The following is a 19,592-nucleotide window of genomic DNA, read 5'->3' as shown; positions in this document are numbered from 1 at the left end:
TATGTTGTTTTACAGTTATTATTGAAAAAGTGCATAACGATGTAGAGAAGACTATATCAAAGGGATTTTGCTTTGTAATGTTAAATAATGTTTATAATACAACATAATGATATTCTTTGATAATTTATAACAACATAATAATTATAACATTGAAAAGATCAGATAATTACTTATGTAACACAAACAATAATACAACTTACACAATAGTTTTATTATTCTAATGTTGCTACCAGCTGAAGAATTATTTGGCAATTGCTGATTTGCTTCTTGTTCATTGTTTATTGGCATAGATGAAGCATGTATCTATGAGCGGAAACAGGTCTTGTCATCACCTTTGCATGCGGTTCACTCTGCGGAGCAAGCACTTTACATTAACATGACCAACATATGTGCAGCAATCCCGTCCTTTGAGCTAAATTGTAGAATATATTTGTAGCAAAAGTTATAAATTTTCAACATGGATCTTTTTTATCACATTAACCAATGCCTATCACTGCTTTGCCGGCTTCCGCCCACGATGCAGCATGACAGCCAGTGAAGAGGATATCGGGTACTTTTTTGTAAAAAAATATCATAATGGGTGGGCTTTACAGCAACATAAGTTGACATGCAGAGAAGCCCCCTGTTTGTATACTGAAGACGTCCTTGCATTCCATCATTCTACAGTGTTCCTTTTTCTTTTCTCTTTCAAAAACAGCGTACCTGAAAAATCATTGAGATAGGGCAGTAAGTAAATATTTTCCAGCGCTGAAAAATTCGGCAGATATAATATGTGCCGCGTGATTATATAGTTCAACCCGCATGCATTAAATAAAGATTTTAGTTTTTTATTATTATTTTGCATGATCACCACAGCTCGTTTCGTAATATATTCAACCAGCTGTTACGCCCAAATGCGAGCACCCTGTTCTTTCCGTGGTACATATGTCTCACTTGTAATATATGTGGCACATATGATAACAGGCCGCGCGCACTACCGCGACCCTAGTGTGATTCGCATTTCATATAACCTAGAATTGCTTACACGGAAGCTCTACGGATAATATATAGCTACGCTTCGGCGTCGTTTGGTCGGATGTCCTGTTCACTGCAGTTCTCTGAGACACTCGAAGTTGTATACTATCTCGTGTATGGTGTTCTTGTGTCTCCCAGGCCGCGTCGTCTGCCATCTCAGCTGCAGCCATGGATGGTATAACAGAATCGGCAGGCGAAAACTAAAACACACCATCTATGCGGGTCTTTATAGAGCCTGAAATTTAATTTTTAAGTGCAATATTTTTATTTGCGGTTGCTTTCTTTTTCTTTTTTTGTCAACAAATGGTACAGTGCGGCACTGCTGCAAGCTTTCACTGCGGGACGTATTACAAATGGCGGCGCACTGTAGTTATAGAGGAAGGCTAGTCAAATGTGCTAGCCTCTATTACAGCATAGAGTTTCTTACTCTTACCTAGAGGGAAAGCTGTGCTGCCGTCTATGGGCGTTTACATGGAGTTTCCAAACGGCCAGTTCAGCCACCATGGGCGCTCAAAGCATCATGGGCCGGAGAGCTACCGAGTGCAGAACTACAACTTTTGGCCAAAACTAATGCAAAGATAAACGTTGTTCTACCGTAAATAATGCCCTAAGATTGAATATTGTGACTATAAATTGTAAAGAGAGAGAGAAACAGCATGTCAGTGTGATATTTATCAAATATAAGCGATGGCTCTTTCTCCTATTGGCTTAGTTTTGAGCAGCACAAATACCAATATTTCGCACTTAATATGCAAACTTTGAAATAAAAAAACGTTATAAAAATATTTATGGTTGCGCAATCACTTCAGGAAGTTTTTAGTGGCATTTCGGGAAACAGAAACCATTTATTGGCGACGTCTGCTTTTGAGCCTTCGCTACTATGGCTTTCGCGGTCTATGTACGCACCTTCAAATGATGATTATGACGAAAAAGAAACATCGCAGTAACGCCACTCCACGTACTCGAGAAAAACCGACTGTCCCGCAACAAGTAGCACACCGGCCCATGATTCTTAGCGCGCCCATGGTGGCTGAAGTGCAGCGCCCTCAGCTTTCCCTCTAGTTAGTGTAAGGAACTCTATGTATTACAGTGAACTAGAATATTGGGTAGTGTGCTCACTCCGCGGCGGCTCTACGGGGAGCGGAGGCCCCGCGTGTGTCGACAGGCGACTGCTTCGCGGCGCCGGCACCAGGTGACGCCACGGTAGACTTCACGGTAGGATTTTGCTCCGCCCGTCGCTGTCAGCCGGTTCAATTTGTCACTGCGTTGTGTGCATTTGTGGCTTCGTTGTTGCTCTGCTGTGCGCATGTTCTTTTGGCGCTTATCGGAGGTCACTTCAAGCGTTTGTTCAGTAAAGGCCAGTTCAGGCTCTTGTTTAAGCTCCCATCGAAAGTGAGTGTTGACTACACCACGTGCGTCGGTGTATGCATGTTCTGCCTGGAGATCAGAACTCTTTGTGCTTTTCTTTCGCACATGAGGGGGTAAGTGGACATGTGGCCTGTACTAACCGGTTAATTCACTGGGACAGACTGCTAATAATAATAATAATAACAATATTTATTTAGTATAGTTAGAACAACATACACATACGGAAGCGCCGAAGCCAGAAGCGGGCTTGTGCGGCGACAACCGGCAGCCGCTGCAATCTTCGCGCCACATCAGAACTCCATCAGAGGCAAAAAAAAAAAAAAAAAAGAAACATTTGGCACAACACACTATCAAAAATAAACTGACAACATCAGTACATATTATATGTCCTCTAACGCTTTAACAGCAACTCTCAATGTTTTGCGGGTGGTCAAAGAAAATACGTCGTCCAGTAGTTCGTTGAGGATGGCTGGAACATAATAGCGTCTTGTTGCTTTGCCGTAATGAATGCGGACTCTCGGTTTAAGATAACGAGGAACATGTCTCAACGGTACCGGTTTCGTGTTTTTGTGCCTGTATGCACTGCTCCAAAAATATTTTAGTACTACACTTTGTTTAAAAAGATTGTCAAAAGCAGGCAAACCGGCTGCTCTAAAGACACTGCTGGGCAAATTCTCCTGTGGCATGTAGAGGACGCTTGTAGCGATGTTTTTCAAACTCCTATTAACTCCATGTGAAAGAGCAGTTAAAAAAAAAACACATACCGTATCTTTGAACACTACCCCAGAGCATGGGCGATTAGTTTTCTGATAGAAAAAGGCATCATGGTTTTCAAATTAAACAACAAAGATGCAACACTTCTAAGTTTCTTACAAATGAGGGTCAACTGAGTACTCCATGTCAGATCACTGTATATGGGTACACCAAGATACGTAACCGACGGGACGCTAGATATAGGTTGACAAGAACACAAATAGCAATATGAGGGGTTTAAATATATAGAACCTACATTTGGTACATTTTTGTGCGGGCTACGAAAACAGACAAGTCGGGATTTGGTGCCATTTATTTGTATTAAGTTTGAGACAAACCAATGACTAAATTTAATAGCGCCTCCTGAAGGTTAGCCAAGGCACATGAAAACTTAGGTTTGCCTGATACTAGTAAAGGGTCATCGGCTTAAAGGAATATAGTGGTTGCTTCCACGTGGTCACATATATCATTCACATGTACCCGCACAACAAACTTACCGCGTCACTGCAGATAGGCCCAAACCAAATTATGCCGGCCCGTCGTCAAAACCATTGCTACGCGCCTGGATGCAATACTGGCTATGTGCATACTAAAGGTGGCCCAAAAATAGCCCTGCTAGGCGTTCCCAAAGATGACTTTTAAGGAAGCAGTGGGAGATCAACCTCCGTCACTCGGACAAGCGGCTGGATGAGAGCTGTGGAGCTGTGCTGTTTGTGAGCTTCATTTCGAACTTCGTTTCGTTCTACGGGGCTATGTTCATATTGTGAACGGGGGGAAAAGTCCGCATCCCTCGTGGGAAGCCAGCATTATATCCCCCGATGCCACACCGACGCTATTGCCGAATCTGCCGGTCTATCTTTCAAAAAATATACCGAAAGAAAGACAACAAAGGAAGAGGAAACCCACTGGTGTTGTAACTCATACGGGCCCTTGAAAACAAAATTTTCTAGTCTGCCCGATATACCCGTAACAACAGAAGAGTAGGAATCGGCCCCAAACGAACAGATTCTGAAAGTATTCTTGATATTTTGGAAGTGGTTAGAAATAGACTGCATAAAGAAGTTGGTTGCCCCGTTCACGCAGAAGGCCTATCTGAAGAAGTAATAAGGTTTTATTTAGTCACCGGACTGCACTTGTGAAAGGGGTTAATTAAAAAAAAAAGGCAGAAAAACGAGAACGGGCGAAACACCTCAAACTAAGCCATTGCTAACGTTGTTGTGAAGTGCTGGAGCAAGTGAAGGAAATAAGCGGCAAAATACGTGAACATAAATATACGCAGCGGTGACAAATCTGTTCATATGTTTCATAAAGCAGTGACTTTATGTCTCTCCAAATAAGTATGCAGTGTCTGAAAACCTTGTGGTGCGGCTCCCGTGCTGCGAAAAACGCGAATTGTAAATAATGCATCTTTTCTTTTACTTTGTCAGAATTACATGCATTCATTATACCTGTCATCTCCATGTCCTTTTTGTTTTTGTGTGCTGCAGCATGGGTGTTTGTGAATAAGCAGTTGTTGCGGCCGACACTCCTTCATTCCTCGTTTATCCCTGGCATGAATCCCAAGGTATTACTATTGACTTTAAGCATTAATGGAAAGAGTTGTATAACCCCCGAATATGCAGTGCATTATAATTTCTTTCCAGTGAAACAATGCAGGCTCGAGTGACATACACTACGTGAACGTCCCAACGAGCCAAGCGCATTGATTAACATTGTTTGAACATGTGCACAGCGCAGATATAAAGTTCAATTCAAGGTCCGCTTAACCATTTCAGCAAAACCCACGCAAATGTCGCGGTAATATTTCAATTTGTCGGCGCGGCTACTGCGACGCCGGCCGAGCGCGGCACTGGCTTTTACCCGTGGAGCGCGCGCGCTTCAAAGCACCTACCGTGGAGACGCGCGCAGCGCCACCGCCCACCGCCGCTCCCCGTCGACACCGGCAGGGACACCTCGAGCGGCGCTTGTGAGCACACTACCCAATATTCTAGTTCACTGTACCTCTATAGTGTCATGTCTCTTTCCAGGGACCATTACCACATTGAGAACACTTCCCGCATTGACTGTTTTGGTAAGGCTCTCTTAGCATTACTGAAAGTTATATAAAAAGAATTCACAGTGGATTTATTGCATCAGTCATTTATCGTAAAATTTGCGCGTAGATACTTTAATCATTTGTGCTCCCGGTTCCTTCACGTCGTTGGGATACAAGCGGGACAGTGTGTGTACTTGCGAGGTTTGTGTACAGTGCGAGTTGCTTACAGCCCCTTCGGTCACGTCTTCTTCAAGTGTGCAGTGCTGTACTTAAAGTAGTACGTAGTACATGTTAATTTGGTGCGGTAGCTACCCGTATAGCTACTCGCTGTTGCAGGATTTTTTTTTTTTTTTTATGTTGCTTTCCCGAGAACTGGCCTTCATATGTAAGTGCATCGTTGTTGCTTTCAGCTGTTTTAGGCACAGCCTGCCTGTATGCTAGCACACCGTTTGTTGTGTATGCTTCGCCCCTCTGTACCTGTGCACTGCAGAGAAGCAACAGGGCAGATGATCATCACTGTATTTTAGTTCATGTCATGGGCTGCCGGGACTTCATGTACTGCCTTGTTGTACATGCTTACATTTTAGTTAACTGTTAATTCGTAAAATATAAACAAAGGTTAACTTTTTTCATATAGCTGTAAATATTTCGTCATACTGTCTAGGATGCCAAATGAGTTGTTGAAATGTCAGGATGATGCTAGAAATATATTGATCCTTGTTTACCCTTTTGTGCTGTGCTACTACCACAAATTCTGAACAGAACCAGTCAATTCATTTTTTATTGCTGTCCAAAAGAACTTCAGTATACTTTCTTCATCAGTTTAAAAGCACTTCTGCTTTTGTTGCCTCATATATGTTCTGTTTTCACCCAGAACCTCTCCACCTTCCCCAGTACTTCAAGAAATAAAAGTAGTCACTGAGCCGAGCTTAATTGTCCTTTGCTACTTTCACTAGAAAAACATGACCCTGCTCGTCCATGTCATGGGCACGGTTAATGCAGACTTTGCAGAGCATGCTTTTCTTGTCTGCAATATTTGGGCATTTTCAAAACATATTCATCATTGCTCATAGCAGGCATGCCCATGTGGACTAAAATACTGACTCTTCTAGAAATGAGCCCCACCCTGGCTTATGTGTCATGACATCAACTGTAGTTGATGTTGGGACTTGAGTCACAGGTGCTGACTCTGTAACTACAAAAGGCCTCAATTCAACCGGGAAGGGCATTCTTACACATCTCTTGACTGTGGACCAGTGCACTTGTGCTATTTCGAAAACATGAAAAAATACAGATCAAAACAGGATTGGTGTGCTGGGTGTTTAAATGTACAGCAGTGGACAGTAGGTGCAGCAATTTCACAAGAGTCCATGTGCCTGGTACATTGTCACAAGAATGCACACAAAGAGACATATATATTACTTTGGTTGTTTTTATTCTAAAAGTCTTGTGAGCTTGAAAAATTCCTTTATTCCTTATACCTGCCAACTGCAAGAGGCATCCTCAAATAGTTGAAGACAAAGGCCATAGCATCAGACATACCTCACATCTTTATTTGCCCCATGCTTTTGCAGTAAATTTGAATTCGGCATAATTTTTTTGCTTTATCTTGGTTGTTGAAAAGTCCTACCTTTGTTAAGAAACGAAGGTGCCATTTAAAAGCACTTTATGAAGCAGAATGTATATAATAGGTCACAATCTTTTGACTCACAGGCACAAATAGCCCAAAGCTCAAGATGTATGTAAGGTGAGGATGGTCTTGTCTGCTTCCCTGAGAAACTTTGGCAGCTTCACAAGTTCCCCATTGTGCAGCTTAACTGCACACCTCAAGGCATGGGGTCCTTTGACCAACCATGCAGGTAACCTGCATGCAACAAGTGTGCTACGAAAGCTTTAGTAAAAGTTCACGAGGAATCTGTGCTTGGCTTACTGACTACTGCTGTCAAACCTTATAGGCCACAATGTCATGCAAAAGGTGCTGTCACAGATACCAAAGCCAAGGGAGTAAGTAGACGGGGCATTGCAACAAAAGCAAGCATTTCTGAAGAGTAACAAAATCATAGGAAGTGCCAGGCAACTCTACTCTTTGTTCTTGCAGAGAATCAGGTTCTGCCATTATGGTACTCTCGGTGGGGTGGCACAAAGAAAAAAATGGGGGAGAGTACTGCTCTTCATAAACATAATTCAAAAGAAAAAAAAAAAAAATTGTAACAATGAGAGTTTCACATGCTTACCAGGAAGGAGGCATTATATGAAAGTGTTCTTTCTGTCAGGGCCCGAAAGGGGCTATGGGATAGCTTTGTAGATGGTGCCCGCCTGCCACCGTCTCTCGCCTTCCTTCGCCATAGTCATTGCATACAGTGCATTAGGAGTGCACAGTAACTGTTCAAGCTTTGCAACCTGTCACCAAAGTTGCAAGATCACTTGACTGGGTGGCAGCAGTGCCCTCAGCACTGCATGGGCTAAGATGGCCTTAGAGCTTGGGTTTAAAGTTGCGGCTCCATACGCAGAATTCTATATGGGGTTTTATGGCGCATAAGCAACTGTGGCTATCACAAATGTCTTGGCTTTTGATTCATTATTGTCAAGTGAAGTAAACTTAGGGTGTTACAGCAGAGACATGGATGGAGTAAACTATAGTGTGTGCAAAGAAAAAAGTCAAGGCTTATATACCTATTTTTTTACTTTTACCCCGCCACAGTGGCTCGGTGGTTAAGATGCTCAACCACTGAACCAGGGTACAGTGGTTTGAGCCGTGGCAGCCGTGTTTGAATTGATGCAGAAAGCATAGCACCCGTGTACTGTGAACAGTCAGTACCTGTTAAAGAAGTTAAAGGTGATCGAAATGATCCAGAGCCCTCCCCTACAGTGTCGCTCATAGCCCAAGTTGGTCTGGAATGTATACAGCTGTTGTGCTTTTCGTCCGGTTCGATCATGAATTCAACCCATAAAGCTATTGATTAAAAAATGCAATTCCACTGGCTGCAAGGATGTTTTAATATTTAGACATAGTAGGTCAAAAAATATGACTGAATAAACATGTTTACTAAATGCTAAGTAATTTAACTGCATGTGTATGCAACATTCCCCATTTAGGCTCTTGGAACGTCCGATCACTGTTAAAAAGGAAGCTGATCAGTGTAGCGCCTTAACAAAGGAGCACTATTTAATTATTTTCATGGAAACCTGAAGTAAAAGCAGATAACCTTGTTGGTGGAAAGTAGTCCTAATAAATAGCGTCGCAGGTCAGTTCCAGCCCAAAATGGGGAGACTCGACTATTCCTCCAGTATGTGCGCTGAATAGAGCGCCTCTGCAACTCCAGCCAAGGAACAGGCCTACTGGTAGTCTACCAGATATGGTTCCCTCACCACCTTGGATACACAATGCAGTGCCTGCCTATAACGATCGTTTGTGTGTAGAAGTTGAGTGGTCTGGCTTACATTAGCTGTGTGCTTGTTCTGGTCTCACAGGAGAATGGCAAAGAAAGCGATCTTGCTCTCGACAATGCCGTAAGCTAACCGGTCAAGTGAATTGGTAAATGAGAACATAGATGTCATTTGCCCCGTGCAAACATCTTTAGCTATTTCTGTCTGCTCGTACAAAATCGTGACTGCGACACGTGATCCGACACTATTTCCTCAGGGTAATCCTCGTGAACAAATGTACCTAGAAGCAATTCTTAAACTGTGGCAGTTGTGAAAGAAGCCTCTGGCCATTTACTGTAATAGTCAATGAGTGTTATTGCAAAGCGACAGTTACTAGGAGCTTGGTCGAAACGCCCCACGATGTCAATAGCAGGCTTATCCCAAAGCTTGCCTGGCAAAGCAACAGGTTGCAGAGGAACAGTAGAGACCTGAACAATAGCAGCACTGCTGGAAGAATCATCTTCGACTTTCTGCGCTTCACTGGAACGATCAGACGACTTGCAGACAGATTCCAAATAGCCCACTTCGCCGCACCGACGACACTTTCGTTTGCGAGCTTGCCACGTGGAGTCGTTCGCCAAGTGGGCAGGAGAACCGCGGCGATAGCGCGAACACTCCGGAAGTGCAGATGAAGATTTACATAGGTGGCAACTGCATTTGATGCAAGGGACCTGAAGGACCCGTTCTGATGTGCACTCGCATCCCACGCGCTGTACTGGTGCGACCTCTTCCGATAGCTCCTTTGCTTCACAGGAAGCTTGCTGGCACTGTCTAGCGCGACAGAGTCAAGAAGGAGATGGCGTTCACTGAAATAGTGACTAATGGTCTTCACCCTGATGATGTCCGCGAAGCTCCCAAAACCGCAGTCGCCGACAAGGCTGCGAAGAGCACCGATGTACTCATATGCTATCTCTCCGGCAGTTTGTACTCTGCAGTGAAAACGGTGGCGTGCGGCGATCACATTTACGGAAGATTTGCAATGCGTCGCCAGTATAAAGATAGCATCGTCACCGGAGTGTGAGGCAGCAGCGGTAGGTGCTGAAGGGGACGACGGCGACAATGATAGAAAATGTGGAGGTATCTAGTGGAGGCACCAGACGCCAGCCTCCATTACTCCCACGGAAGGGCGGAGGCGGCTGAAGACCTGAAAAGCTCATGATGGACGGTCAGCAGTCTACGCCGAGGTCTTGGATTAAGCTAACATCATCGTCGCCAAAATATGTAGTATCTTACACGAGACAGGAACGCAGCAATTGACTTTTTCTCGCTGCGCGCGTGCAACACTTCGCCTTTACCGCACAACTCACAACACAAAATAACTCATGCGTACCAATAGCAATAATTAACACCGCCGCAACAAAATTAACACCTTTAAAGCTATGACGAGCAAATATCACACAGATGAAACGCTACTCGGCTGAACACTTGCAGAGCGCCATTTTAAACGGAAGCACGCATCCACTGACGTCATCATGCGCGGGTCACGTGAGTGTGACGTATTTCCGTGCGTGGCAGCAGGAGAAACGTGTGTGGGGTCTGCTGCTGCCACGGGCGTGTCTCCAGCCTCGGCCAATAACTTTTTGCAACAAAACTCTTGAAATACAGCGCAGTTTTGGCCAAGCTAAACTTAATTTGTTATTAGAGATAAATAAGTTTATAAAGTTTTTTAAACCTTCTGCAAAACAACTCTGCCCGCCTCGTCTGCTTTGATTAGCAGACGACACAGACGATGTGAACATCCGACTTCTTCTGATCGAATGAGGCAAGTACGACAAACACAAAGTTTAGCGAGCCCTCTTTGAAGGATTTTATTGCAGCAAAACACGACGAGGAGGTGTTGGCGGCGCGCTGCATGCATGCGCATGACTGGAAGCGATACCGCGCTGCTCTTTTACCGGGAATGTGTATTCCGAGTGCGTGAAGAACAGTCGTGCACGGATAGTGACAAGAGCTGGCTGCTGGGGCACATCCGGAAGATTCCAGTCCAGCCCATTTTGACATGCATTTCTCATATTCCATGATACTTGTGCGGTTGAGCCGTGCCAGCCATACGTGACGTCGCATCTCGGTGAGGTATCTCGTTCGAGTGGAGTTGTTCGTGTGTACTTCCGGAACCTTAAAATGCCGAGGTCGTTCGCGCAGCTCTTCAGCTTCCTTTGTTTACATTATGCACGCGTCTATTACAGCTAGTCTACGATAGCTCAAAAAACAACATATTGCTGCGGATGCCACTGTAGAACCGCACGACAGCAGTTGATACGTACGTTCGCCCTGTTCGTTCCGTGGACACAAAAATGGCCGACTGCTCCTCAATTACCCACAATGCACCACGCACAGTGCGTCAGTGAATACCCCCTATAATCAGGAGGTTTTATTGCCTTCCTCGCAGCTTCAACCGATGGAGCGGCTCAGCCCATAGAAAATGTCGGGCTTCTTTCGGAAAACTGTTGGAAGGTAAGTGGCACTCATCTGTACAGACCATACGTGGTAGTGCTGCAATACATGAGTATATCTGCGGACTGATAAAGGGGGGTTGCTGGCCAGCTGAGAGATGGTTTAAACGTGAGTTGGCCCTGTGCGGAATGAGCCTCGAAGTGCAACAAGCCTACTGCACAGCATGAAATGGCTACAAAAGTATGGTTATATACATGACCGAATTCCTGTGCTTATTTGCTCAGACCTTCCACTGTCAAGTACTCACTTATTTCGGTGTATGCAGCAATGAGGGTGACCTCAATACTCCTCAGCTAGCATAGGTTCATGCCTGTGACAATATCTCTCTTTTTACTGCCGAAATAACTGCATTGGTGGAACTCACTGAGCTTGTTTATATAGATTTAACACTTTGGATGCATGTTGCTACCGCAGAGTTCCCTAATATATATATCTTTTGCCTGCTCCAACATAAACAGTTGGCAGTGCTTGGCTTCAAGCTGCTGCCAAGGCCATTGACAGCTTATTTGAAAACAGAGCAATAATTAATCTGAGCTAGCATGTTTTGTGGGAGAGTGAGGCACCATTGCCAGTACCTCGTAATCCTGTCAAAGAGCTTGGCAGTTGCTGCTATAAGCACTCTCCATTGCAGTTCCATGCAAGCCGCAGCATATTGGGCACTTACTGCACAAGTGATTTAACTTAGATTCTCTTTGTTGCTATTTCAGTGCTTTGTAAGTGTTCTAAATATTTGTATTTGTGCTAGCATTGACAGCCAGTCTCATTACTACCTTTTTCCTTCTGCAGCAGGCACTCTCACTTGCTTTACTCGAACCAAATTCTATTGTGAGTGAGTCTGCTGAATTTATGCAAACTAAATGTAATTGCAGTATTACTCTCATTTATTTACATTTGCAGAGGCAACGAATTCTTGGTGGCGACGAACGAGTTCCCTCCGCCAGTTCGATTACACCGCCACCTCAGTAGTGCAGTGAGCTGCGACTGGCGTGACCAAATGGATACTCTCACTGCTTCCACAGGTTTAGAGCGTGCTCCCAAATAAGTTTAAAACACCTTGCTTGCAATGTATTTAATCTTGTGTAATATTGTCACCCTTGAATTTGCTGATATGCTATTATTTGAAAATAATTCTGGGTGGTTTGGAACACATGATTTGCAGTGGGGGGAGGTGGGAAGCACAAATGTGTGACTGCAATTTTTTGCCAGTCTAGCTTCTAGCCTTGCGAATTAAAGTAACAGATTAATACCTGAACAGGCCTGACATTTATTGGAGAGATGTCATATAGAAGAAAACTTGATCCCTTGTGGAGGTAACACAGCTGTGGTTCTCCGAGAAAAAGTTATCCGTGTGTGATGGTGTCTAAAACATGGCATTGTCTTAGGTAACTTGGCATGGAATCAGCCACTTGTACTCTCTTGACAGCATCTATTGTACTATGTGCTAGGTGACATGCCTTCAGGGATGAGGGTAGATGGAGAATACCTCAGTGATCTGCAATTTGCTGATGACATTGCCCTGAAGCAGTCACAGCAGCAGCTGAAGCAGTCAGGATGACGGGCAGTAATGTGAGCAGGTTGTACGTCATGCTGGTCATGGAGGAAGTAAAAAAGCCTTAGAAAAAATGCAAAGGGGTAAATCGGCTGGTATGGATAGGCAACCGCAGATCTTTGAAGAGTGGTAGGGAGATTGTGCTAGAAAAACTGCTTGCTTTGTGTGTGTAGTGCCTCACGACCTCAAGTGTATTGAAATCTTGGAAGGATCCTAACAGTACCACAATCTATAAGAAAGGGGCTGTCAAGCACTTTCAAACATAAACTGATCGGGTTATTGTCCATTGCCTACAAGATAATAGAATTGGGAAAATCTTGGACTTTCTATCAGCTGAAGGAGCAGCTGGCTTTCGTAAGGGCTGCCATGTTTTTTAATGTGTCTGCCCTGCCGCTGTTGTGTGCTGGATTGTAGCCTACATCCACATCGGATAGGAGGCTGTGCAAACAAACTGCTCTTTACAGAAGGGACATAATTTGAACTGCCCATATCATACAATGCAGCAGCAGTAGTGAAAAGTGCTCCACAAGAAGTGACTTACTTTAGAATAGTTGCTTTATTGCGGTAGCGTAAAAGGCGTCACCCTTGAGAAAAATCACGACCATGCCTTTGGCAGGTGACATGGCCATGCACTGATTGGTTGTCTGGTTCTGCGATGTCATGAGGCCACATGATATGGCCGAACTGGCTGGAGCTCATATTGTGGAAAAGCAAAAAAGAGACAAAGGATCGAGAAAAGAGAGGACGACGCTATCTGGAGCTGCTAACTCAGGCAGCTCCTTTGAGGTGAGAGGTTGAGGTGGAATAGAACCATCCGAGACCCTTGGATCTAGTATCAGACATGCTACTCCATGTTCATACAGCTTTGTTAAAACAGAGCTTTATACCCATGTTGGGTGGTCTTAGGCACAATGTGGTAGATTATGGTTGTATGCTGATGATTGTGTGTGAGATAATACCGGCACAAATTAAGGGATTAGGGCTTATACCTTTCAGGACTGCTTTAAGCCAATCGTTCATATATGAATGATCGTTCTCACACACTGGCAGACGTAAATTTATGTATTTGGAACATGTAGCCCCATTTAGGCAGATAGTATGACAAAAGTAATTATAGTAATTAGTTCACAGGAATGGAAAAGGCACAGAATCTGTCACTTGTTTCTGTGGGCACCTGAACTGTGCCGTAAGGGAAGGGAGGAGGGAGTCAAAGTGGAAAGACAGAAATTGGTGCCGTAGTGGTCTATGGAGTAATTTTGACCACCTAGGGATCTTTAACACGCGCTGACATCACAAAGCACACGGGTGCCACTTCGTTTGCATCGAAAGGAGCCGTCAGCGATCGGGTTTGGACATGGGTACTCCGGCACAGTAATCTAGCATCTTAACCACTGCACTACCGCAGTGGGGCTATTGTGACAACCATAGTTTCTGTTTGTGTGCAGCTTGTTTATTTATTTTTTTTTTTTTTTTTGTTCTTTCTGGCACAGTGTGACATTTAAAAAATTATTTGAAATAAAGAGGTCTTTGGCGCCATTCACACGATTCTGCTGCTTCTACTATAGTTTTCTGTTTATGAGAGTAGTAGCGAAGTCTCTTGAAGACAATTTTACTGGCTCTCAGTTCAGCTCAGATGATGAATCAGTCAAATGTCAGCCTCGGACTTCAGCTAGTGGCCAAGAAAAGCTTAGTTTCAATCTCTGATCACACTTGGTCAGTTACACATGCTCATTTTGTGTTCCCACTGTTCTGTTTCCATTCGCTGGGTTTCAGCAGTAATGAAAGCTTGGTACTACTTGATATGGCTTCTCCAGAACTTCAAGTGTGGAACTTCTTCAAGCAAATTCAGTGGAGTTTGAACACCAAGCTTCTATTGCAGATTTTCAAATTTAATGGCAAACTCTCCCACCTTCTGGAAAACATGTCACCAAATAATTCAGTCATAAATCCTGAAAGGTTTGGAAATGCCAATACTATAAACTGTAAAATGAGTAGAACAAGGCCAAGCATAAAAATGGGTGTTTTCAGCAACTTAGCTATATTTCTGAGAGAACAGCACACCTTCAAAATGAACTTCAGAACCTAAACTAGTAATAAAAGAGGCAGTGTAGCATAATTTTAGTATTCTAAATTATTTTTCTTGCTGTCTTATTTTGATATTCATGCCCCCTTTTCTTTCACTTTTTGGATTTTTTCTGCAAATTTCGGAGAAAAAGTTTTTTATGCTATGTATAAACCAAAACAAAAGCATGGGCATTTATTTAATTGAGCATCTAAATACCTGCATTTTAGTATTATCTAATAGCAAGATTGTGTAAATATGTCATTTAATAAACAAATTACATGGTGCTGAAGGAGTTGAGGCAAAAAAAAAAGCTTCATTTGCAAGCTGTAGTTTAAGAAATGACCATTTTTCTGCCTTTTGTATATCCTCAAGATTTTATTACAATTTCTTGATTTTATATTCATGTTTGACAATACTTTGTGAATATTTTACCCAGTGCTGAGAATTTATCTTATGTATTATGCTTATATTCATAATATTCACGTGTCTAGAGGGCATTTAAATAGCTGTATTTTAATTGGCTCATGTGCGTCATGTACAGAAAGTGCGATCAGAAATTGTCATCAAGAAACGTCCTTCATTCTGGAACTTGCGTGTGAAGAGCTCTGGCAGGTGCGTGCTCTGTTGCCGCGTTGCAGAGAGGAGGAAAGGAGGCATCCTGGCTGTGCAAACTGCTGCAGAGAGGTGACAAAGAGGGTAATGGCAACCCCATGCATACGCGGGCCACTTATGCGCTTATTCACAGGACCTCGGAGGATGGGCGTGTGGTATTCGATCTGTCATTTGACGTGCGTAACTATAAGGCGGCATTCCCTGCACCGTACTTATTAGTCACATATTCTAATTCTGGTGCCGGGTTGTGTTCGCCTTAGCGATCTTAGAGCTCTTAAGCACTTCCTACATTTTTTTTTTTTTTTTTTTTTTGTAGGTTGCAGCAAAGTTCTTTAAAGACTTCATTTATAAAATAGCAAGGTGCATGTATGCGATCAAGGATTTTTGAGGGAAGCTGTAAATGGGAGCTGTTGACGCTACCATGCTATACTCTTAAAGACAGATCTCAAGTGTCTCCTAAATTTTTATAACAAAACGAACATCCGCACAGTGTTTGCTGGAGATGCTTACAACCCTGCTGTCCTGTCCGAAGACAGGGGTACATGCATTACTGCCCGCCATATGCAAGGCCAGCCACAATTAAACATTCGTTACCAGAGTAACATGATTGCCTGGCTTTTTTGTGTGTTCACTTCCTTAGCATACTGTAGCATAGTCATAGTAGTGTGCACCTTTCCAATAAGTGGTCACGGGGTGTCACCATATTACCTGCTGGACTGCTTTGTGCATTTGGTGCTAGCACAGTGGAAGCAGAGCCAGTTTGCAGCAGTCCAGATAGGAGGAGCGAACAATATGGTGGCACCGAGTAACTTATTGGAAAGGTGTATATAGATTGCTTGTTTCTGCAAGATGCGAGTTAAACTGCTCTCATACGAACAGTTTCGATCCTCATTGAACTGGATCTACATTCAACTCATTGTAGATCGAGGTTGTCACACGGCAACTGTCAAGTGCAGTTGAGCTCGAGCCTGCTTGACTCAAGGTTGCTTCCTCAATCGCTCTTGAGATTTCAAGCACACTCAAAAGCGGTCATTGACACCCTCGTCATCAACGAGCTCTAAAACTTGAAAAACGAATAAATGCAATAGAACTGCACATAATAACACATAAATGTATTAAAAGGCATGATAGAACATTCATAGAACGGCTAATTTTATAATATTGACACCGTAGTCTACTGCCAGTGGAAGCTAAGGTGGCGTTCTCTTCGACTGCGTCAGTGTGGAAACTGTGGAGTGGAAGAGAAACTGCACTGTAGCACTTGACCGCTGGGAAGATAGGTTAGATGACCTGAGGCGCCAAAAGCGGAATGCTGCTGTGTACACTGAAATCGTGCAATCATTACCCCAATCTTAAATTTCCTTTTGAGACTCATTGCGACTGACAGCAGACGACGGACCACGTAGGAAATTTCTCAATGCTGACTGAAAACGCTCATGTAGTACCGGATGCTTCAATCCTTCTTGAAAGCCTGAATGCAGATTGAGTTCAATGAGGATCGGAAGTGTTTGTGTGACAGAGGGATTAGTGTAGCGCTTAAGCTTTGTGTTAGCTGGTGTGCACAAGTTGGGTGGCCAAGCTGTGTTAAATGGTCTTACAATGCATATTTAGAAAACAAAACAGGGCACCCCAAACGGTTTATTCAACTTCTCAGATTATTTGGCATTACACACATTGTCTTGAAAGCAGTCCACAATATGGCCAGCACAACTTATGTCCTTGCTTATTTCAGATTGTTCATTTAAGAGAGCTAACATATTCAAGGGCTACTGACCAAGCTGACATTTTAACCAAGCCCGATAAGGCGTTGGACATGGTCTCTGCGAAATACTGCAGCGATGCACACACTGGAAAGCAACAAAATGCAAACCAAAGCTCTCATGGTCCTTTTAAAACAGCCAAACCTTCTCATCCTTTGCGCTGGCCATCGAACTTTGTCGATGAGGTACCCACAGATACTGCATCCATTGGTTTCTCTCTGACTGATGGGCGAGGGGTGTCACTTGGTCTGCTGATGTCACGCACTTTTTTGTCTTGCATTTCGTTTTCACTCATGCATACACTCACACAAGAAAGAAGGCTTTTAGTTTCTTGCCCTTGTCTATGCATGCTTCAGCGTGTTCTGTGCACTGTGCTATTCATACACCAACAGCTGGACTCAAGTGGCAGCGGCGCGCACTTTCATACAGCCTGCGCATTCGCCGCAGATATAATGGCAGCTCTTCTAAGCAAGCAGTGCTCTCTTCCCCGTGAAGTTAGTGCAGGATTTACCCAACCCTGGCCACTCGCTTCTGTGGCGGCGCCCGGTGCGCACCTGCGTTCGCGCCTTCAAGCGTTCAAGTGTTCAGTTTACGGAGTGAGCGAAATACTTAGAGAAATTATATAGTCTCAATTTTGTGTGCGCAAAAGCGGTGCAGTGTAGGCTCAGGCAACAGTATTATTTTGATCGTAGTAATACTTACTTTGTCTTATTTCTTACAGTGCGCAACATGTGCTAATTACCGTCTGAATACAACAGTGATTTGGGTTATCAGTCTGCAGTAAGGCAAGTAGCAGCATACTATTGTAAGGTCAGTCCCATTATGCTGCACAGAAGCTGATTTTTTTCTTCCTGCTGTAACTTTGCTTCCTTGATGATATGAGGGGAACTGTCAAAAATGCATTGACATGGCTACAGGAGCACAGAATTTATCACATGAAAATTTTCGGCCTCTCGGGCCTGTTCTGCCAGGCCTGTTACAATTAGTGGCCGAGCAAGGAGGAGTACCTGTTTTGCCTACGTGCATTATTTCAAATGATATGCCAGTGTGACGGCATCTTTTCGCTTTTGGGCACATTTCTGTCTGCTTCTGCACATGTACTAAAATTTCGGGCACCTTCACGTGTCTGCAAGTCAGGCTGGTCGTTGACCTGTTTTAAGTTGTTAGTGCAAATTAAAAAAAAAGGTAACCTGCTCTTATTGCACTTTTTGTGCACTTTGAACAGCGCATTCACTGTAACTGCTTTTCCTGTTCCGAGGCGTGCGCAGCATCACCTCGAAATAACAGGAGACATTCATCACCATCCTCATATAAGGATAGGATAGTAGGAAAGCCTTCCGACCCTTGTCTTTGCCTGCCACCTATGTTGCTAAACTCTGCGGCTAGTTTGTAACGAAGCTAATTTCATGACAGTTGAGCTTCTCGGCCGCAGTGTGCTTTTGGTATTTCCTTCGGTCCGGACCCATACGTATGTTTTCTGCCACGCATTTGAACTTTATTTCCTCTGAACGACGTGCCCACGCCTGCAAGTTTGAAAAACTTGCAGTGTTTCCTTTCATCAATTTCCGAGTGATGGAGAACTCTGTTCCAATAATTTAGCTATATTTTATGCGAGTTTTTCCCTGGTTTTGGCTCTTCGGCAAGATGCTGATACACAGCCAGAGCCTGTAAGGATGGCTCACGGCCGGCACACCTATCATATATAACTCTCAGTACAGCGGCAAAAATCACTGCAGGTCGCTCTGAACGCTCAAGTTCATGACATCTCGTTGGCAAGAATCACAACCGGGTGAAAGTGCAGGCTTGGCCAGCCTCCGCTTTTATTTTTTTTCCAGCTTGTTGCACACCAAATGACGGCATCACTGAGTAGACGCGTCAATGCCACACAGTGCCACGATTTCGCAGCTGTAGCAGACAGGAAGCACCCTCCATGCATAGGTCGTAAAGAGCGCACCGTCGCCACTCGAATCCAGCCATGGTACACCGTGCAGAACCATAATACAGAAAACACAGAACATCCATACATGCACGGGCTTGGTTTCCTGTTCCAATAATTTAGCTATATTTTATGCGAGTTTTTCCCTGGTTTTGGCTCTTCGGCAAGATGCTGATACACAGCCAGAGCCTGTAAGGATGGCTCATGGCCGGCACACCTATCATCTATAACTCTCAGTACAACGGCAAAAATCACTGCAGGTCGCTCTGAACGCTCAAGTTCATGACATCTCGTTGGCAAGAATCACAACTGGGTGAAAGTGCAGGCTTGGCCAGCCTCCGCTTTTTTTTTTTTTTTTTTTTTTTTTTTTTTTCCAGCTTGTTGCACACCAAATGACGGCATCACTGAGTAGACGCGTCGATGCCACACAGTGCCACGATTTGGCAGCTGTAGCAGACAGGAAGCACCCTCCATGCATAGGTCATAAATCCAGCCATGGTACACCGTGCATAACCATGAATACAGAAAACACAGAACATCCATACATGCACGGGCTTGGTTTCCTAAGAAAGGCCAGAGGCCTCGCACCTATGCTTCGGCCACCCATTGAGCTCAGCCTC

At 44.0% G+C, this 19,592-nt stretch overlaps 1 long non-coding RNA gene across 1 annotated transcript; it reads left to right on the top strand.

The window, feature by feature from the left end:
- Positions 1-10,983: 10,983 nt before the first annotated feature.
- LOC146194253 (uncharacterized) lies at positions 10,984-19,308 on the top strand. Its single transcript, XR_014705850.1, has 2 exons — positions 10,984-11,050; positions 11,948-19,308. It is a non-coding gene; the product is annotated as an uncharacterized LOC146194253 (long non-coding RNA).
- Positions 19,309-19,592: the final 284 nt, after the last annotated feature.

The sequence above is a fragment of the Amblyomma maculatum genome, chromosome 3 (assembly GCF_055883805.1).
Source record: "Amblyomma maculatum isolate TAMU_Amacu chromosome 3, ASM5588380v1, whole genome shotgun sequence".
Taxonomy (NCBI): Eukaryota; Metazoa; Arthropoda; class Arachnida; order Ixodida; family Ixodidae; genus Amblyomma; species Amblyomma maculatum.
This window is presented reverse-complemented; position numbering and strand designations above follow the sequence as displayed.